A 6,000-nucleotide genomic window follows, 5' to 3' on the forward strand; every position below is an offset into this window, starting at 1 on the left:
AAAAAAATTGGGCCATCCCACCACGTTACTTGAGCGTGTATGGTAAGTGTCGGGGGACACCGGGCCGTACATCTTTCATCCCACCATACTACATAAGCATGTATGATGTCTTCAAAAGTATCAATATGAAGAATAAAGTGGCTTTATCCACCGTACTACAAGAGCATGTATAAGGCTTACCCACCTCTTCGTATGCATCGCACTAAGCTCCCTCCCATCGTGCTATGAGAGTGCAAATAGGTGGTTCTCCTGTCCATCACAAACGTCGACGATGGGACTTAAAGTGATTACCTATCTCTTTGTAGGCTTCACATTAGGCTCCCTCTTACCGTGCTACGAGAGCGTATATATGTGGTTCTTCAGTCCGCCGCAAATGACAAAAATGGGATTTTTGAAACTTTTTCCCTACTATTTTTTCTCTTCTTTTTTTTTTAACTCCCCTTTTTTTTTGCAACTTCCCTTTTTGTTTTGCATTTTTTTCTTTCTCACAAACACATAGACACAAATATATAAAAATAATAATAATAATAATATTATTATTATTATTATTATTATTATTATTATTATTAAAATAATAGTAATAACTAATCATAATAACAATATTAATGTTAATACTAATGAATAGTATTAACATTAAAACCATCTTAATACATACTACCTTACTCGAGCAAAGAGGAAGAGGTAATGGGTGGCTTAGGTCGGGACAAGATCAGGTCGGCTGAGGCATGGAGGTCAGCTTGAAGAGAAGAGCGAGCTCGGTACTGAAGGGAAATTGGAAGACAGAGATGGGAGCTAGTTCAGACAGGTATAGGGCAGTCAATTGCTTAGGTTGAAGCGCAGGACTGCAGCTGCTTGGACTTAGAAGAGACGAGTGAATCAGGTCGGACAGAGGGATGAAGAGGCGGCGGGAAGCGTCAGCCTTAGCTTGAGAGGCTTCGGTGGGTCCGAATCTCTCTCTCTCTCTGAACGGACAGTTTGCAAATAGGGTAAGGGCAAAATCATCGGGTGAAGGCTGAGGGTAGAGATTGGTTGGAGAGGAATGGGGAAGCCGGAGTTTATCACACAATAGGATTGTGGCTTTCGGCTTGGGATGACCGGAGATGTGTGTAGAGTTTGCAAATGAGAAAGGAGAGGTAGCCACCACCGTTTGGCCTGGGAGGAGTTTTATTATATGGTTTTAAATTCCCATTTTTTATATTATTTTCCCTGCATATGGGATAGGGAGCATCTAGGAGGGGATTTGTGATGTGAATTTGGCAGCTGAGAAGAGATTTTGAGCAGGATTTGGGTGAGATCTCAGCATAGGTAATGATCAAAACCCCTTTTTTTATTATATTCTTTGTTTCATTCCCTTTTGGCAGTAGCTTATGGGTCAACACACCCTCATCTTGGTAAGGAGGAGTTTTCCAAACAATCATAGGGAAATACTATTTTAGTTCCCTTGGTTTCTCATGATAATGAGATTCTTTCTTAAGGATTGGTTGATGAAACTTTGGCAAAATAGCATGACAATATCGAGGACACAATACATAATTCAATCGTTAACAATGACCCGCCTTCTACCATTGTCAAGGATCCTTTTATTTTTTAGGGAGTCCTTAATAACTCTAGTTCTTCTTTAGCTATTGTTTTTGGAAATATGGATGAGCAAATGTTGGCTATTACTACTAATCATAATTTTGTTTCATCATCTCCTCTCAGTCCCTGTATTATTAATAAATAGTTGCTTGATATGGAAATTTTGATGATCACTAATATTTGTGCTAATACTTTGTCCTCTAACCCTATTGTGAATGATCAGGATGACATGCATCTCATTTTGGAGGAAGGAGTATTAGATAATACTGCTATAGACTTGGGTAGTAAGGAAATTGTGGAAGAAGGTCATATCTTCAAGGATGGAGATTTGCCTCAGGAGGTAAGGCAAGCGGGTCTACATAATGATAATAAGCATTCTACAAACTCTCACCATCATAGTAATGTCTTTACTGATACAAAGGATATGGATATTATGGCTAAATGTTTTATCAAAGATGATCATGACACTAGTTCTACTAAGTTTCAAAATAGGAAGAGTAGGAAAAACAAGAACATCATTTTACAATAACCACGGACCACCCATTTGCAAACTAGACACTAGCCACTTTCTTATATTTAAATTTATTATTTGGAATGATAGGAGCATTGGATTCCCCTCCTTTAGGTTGAGGGTTAATAATTTACGCCATATTCATAATGTTTCTATTCTTGTTTTACTTCAACCTCTCATTACTTCTGCTTAATTATTCAGTACTGCTATATTGTTGGGTTTTAAGCATTCTGTTGTGAATTCTTCCTATAAAATATGGGTGTTTTGGAAGGATCCTATTTGGATAGATATTATTGGAAATTTTATGCAAGTCTTGCACTGTAATTTTAAATTTTAAAATTTGAATTGTTGTCATTCCTTTGTGTATTCTGCTTCTTCTTGTAATACTAGAAAAGTTTTATGGGAGCAACTCACTAACTTCCATAGTATTTCTAACTTGCCCTAGCTTGTTGGTGGTGATTTTAACACTATTTCTAACCTCTCTGAGTGTATTGGGGATCTGCTCCTATTTATCATTCTATGGAGGACTTTAATAGTATGATTCTAGATTGTAACTTAGTGGAGATTGGTTTCTTTGGTAATAAAGTTACTTGAAACAGTGGTCGTTTATGACAACGGTTGGATCGTGTGTTGTTTAACGATAGTTGGATTAGCTCATTTAATTCTATTTATGGTGAACACCTTAATAGAACTCTTTCTAATAACTCGCATATTTTAATTAGCCTTAAGACGAGGCATATGGGTCCTTCACCTCACTTTAGATTTCAAAATAAGTGGTTACTTCGTGATTCTTTTCTGGACTTATTTCAGGAAAGTTGACATGCCCTTTTACATCTTAATGATTCTATATTTGGCATGAATATATTATGGTTTAAATTGAAAAGACTTAAGTAAAAAATCAATTGGTGCAATAGAAATATTTTTAAAAATATTTTCGCTAATATCTTGAATGCTGAAGATAAAGTGAACACTATTAAGCTTAATTGTCAATTATTTCATTCTGATGATAATTTTACTTTGCTTAGGGATGCTAAAGATTGCCTTTTTAAATTACAAGCTCAGGAGAAAGCCTTTTGGAAATAAAAAGTGACTACGAAGCACCTTGCTGAAGGTGACAATAACAACAAATATTTTCAACAAATTATGAACCTTCCCCGATTATGATAAACTAGCTAATGCCATTCTTAATTCTATTATTCAACAAATTATGAACCTTCCCCTTAACACTAATTCTACTTATTTATTATTATGCAATTTGTCTAAAGATGGGAATTTCAGATTAAAGGAAGCTTGGCATGCCTTCAGAGCTAAGAATGATGTAACTAATATTTTTTCTATGATTTGGCATAAAAAATTCTTTTTGCTTTTGCTATTTTCATTTGGAGAATTTTACATAAGTTCATCCCTAGTAATGATAACTTAATTAAAAGAGGCTTTATCTTACCGTCCAAGTGCCAATGATGCTTTCATGTGGAGAACATGCATCATGTCTTTCTTTCAGGCCCTTCAGCTGCTAAAACTTGAACATATTTTGATGATATTTTTAAAATAAATTGCTTTAATATTAAGTTGTCTATTAATGCTTTACTTAACTCTTAGTTTATTAAGTCTAAAAGTCATATTAGAAATGTTGTTCCCTTTCTCATTTTGTTGAATTATGGCTGAATAGAAATAATTCCCTTTTAATGGTATTGGTATGAACCATCATAGGATTATTAAGAATATGAAAGACAAGGTTTTGCGGCTTTTTTAAATCAATCTGCTCTCTGTCAAGAATTTTAAGAATTATTTCTTTGTGGCATTTGAATTGGGTATCATGTTGGAGGGTGATCATCCTTCTACTAAACCTAGGATTATTTACTGGATCAAACCTCCTAATAATTCCTATAAGCTAAATGTGGATGGTACTATCAAAGGTTCCATTTTGGGATGTGGTGGGATTATTAGGGATGGTTTTGGGAATATCATTATGGCTTTTGCGGGCCTCTGACTTAATTGTTCAGTGAATTTTGCTGAGCTTTCAGCTATTCTTCATGGGATTATATTATGCATATATCTCGACATTTCTAACATTTGGATTGAAGTTGATGCTACTTACAATATTCATTGTTTAAATAATGTTGATGATCCTGTGTGCAACCCAGATCTTTTTTATCTTGCTAGGGACATTAATCATATGCTAATTTTTGTTAATTAATCCCTCTCTCATGTGTATAGGGAGGGGAATGCTTGTGCTGATTGGCTTGCCAATTTGGGGTGTAATTTGGATTATTTTATTGACTTCTCTGCCTCTAACATACCAGTCCCCTTAAAAGGGCTTTTAAGATTAGATAAAATTGGTCTTCCCTATGTTAGATTTTTTTTAGTTATTTTTGGATGGAGCTTGAGACTCCTTTTTATTTTTGTTTGGGGGTTGCCTTCTCGTGCTGGAGGGTCTCCCCTGTTAACTGCATCTCTTGGTTTTTCTGGTTCAGTTTTGATGTCAGCATTTCTTCCCTGTGCTGCTCGTCTAATCCCACGATGTTTGGTTTTAATATTATTTTATGTGGGCTGGTTTCCTGTAAGCTGTCAATGGGTTTTTTTGGGATTTTGTTGGAGGTTGTTCCTTGGATCCATTCTGGTATAGTTTTTTCTAGTTTCAGTTGGTTTGGTTTTTGTGGTTGTGCTCTTCATTTCCTGTGGGTTTTGGCTCATCTGGTCTATTGCTTTTCCCTGGGCATGGTTCCTTTGTGCTTAGTTGGGATTGGGATTAGACTGGAGTGGCATTTCGATTGTGATTTTGCTGGCATTTATGTCTCTAATCTATTTTATTGGGTTGGCCAATTTTCATGTTACCTTGTTTGGCTAAGGACTCACTGTTGGTTTGTTTGGAACTGGTTTTATGAATTAGTATGGGGTTTTATTTTGCAGTTTTTCTTTTAAAGCTGTGGCTATCCATATTAAGTTGGATGTGAAATGGTTATATATCTGGATTATCTTGGTTTCCTTTATCTATGCCATTGTGGATTATGGCCAATGGTCTACTTCTGCTGGGTTTGCCATTAGGTTCCATGGCTGCTTACCTGATAGTTAGGGGGTGCTTGTTCATTTCCTTGTGAATGATGCTGCTAAGTGTTATAAAGTTGTTTGTTGGAGGCTGAATGTTTTGTTTTTTATTTATACTACTTGTTTTATGGACAATTGCTTGGACTATCACCATGCCATTTTATGATTTTATTTTTGCAATTTCTATCTTGGTTATCACTTTTTTTTGCAGCATCTCTTTAGTGCAGGTGTTCGTAGTGGTGGCATTTTGGAAGGGATTGTGGAGCTGGTTGATTTTTTTTTTGTTCCCTTTTTTTTGGGCGCTCTTTTTTATTCATCATAGATTGTATCTAGGTTATATTATATTTTTACGTAGTTAGGAACTTTAGCTCTTAGGATTTTTTTTGCTTTCTTTTTGTAGCTCTTAGGAGTACTAAGCTTGTGGTCCCTTTAAGGACTATTTAACATCTTTCTTAATTAATACGTATGCCCCTCTGAGGGTTTCCCCTAAAAAAATATTCTTAAGTAGTTAGCTGGTTGTCCACAAAAAATCGACATAAGTCCAAATTTGCCTACACCTCTCATACTTCCTTCTAGGAGAATTATCTCGATCTTCTAATAAATTGTAAACTCAAACATAAATTTGAACTCGTTCTAAATTGTTACTGCTAAACATTAGTATAAGTTATTTCTGGGCTGGATATCAAGCGCTTTCTACCTTTCTTCCTCTTACTAGTAAGGAAGTGTTCAGGCTTTGGACTTTTCCAATAGGTAGTTCTATTTTAAAATCCTGTATTAAAACCTTATATAAGACCAAAGAAGTTTAGACACTACTTTAATTAAGATTTTTCTCAAGATTCATCTTGGGATATACTTAACTATAGAGG

The 6,000-nt window shown here is 35.5% G+C and overlaps 1 long non-coding RNA gene across 1 annotated transcript; it reads left to right on the forward strand.

Moving 5' to 3' along the window:
* The first annotated feature begins 663 nt into the window (after window positions 1-663).
* LOC110096615 lies at window positions 664-5,600 on the forward strand. The gene is made up of 2 exons (XR_002303113.2): window positions 664-1,305; window positions 1,802-5,600. It is a non-coding gene; the product is annotated as an uncharacterized LOC110096615 (long non-coding RNA).
* The last annotated feature ends 400 nt before the right edge of the window (window positions 5,601-6,000 follow it).

Source organism: Dendrobium catenatum, unplaced genomic scaffold (assembly GCF_001605985.2).
Source record: "Dendrobium catenatum unplaced genomic scaffold, ASM160598v2 fragScaff_scaffold_847, whole genome shotgun sequence".
NCBI classification, from domain to species: domain Eukaryota; kingdom Viridiplantae; phylum Streptophyta; class Magnoliopsida; order Asparagales; family Orchidaceae; genus Dendrobium; species Dendrobium catenatum.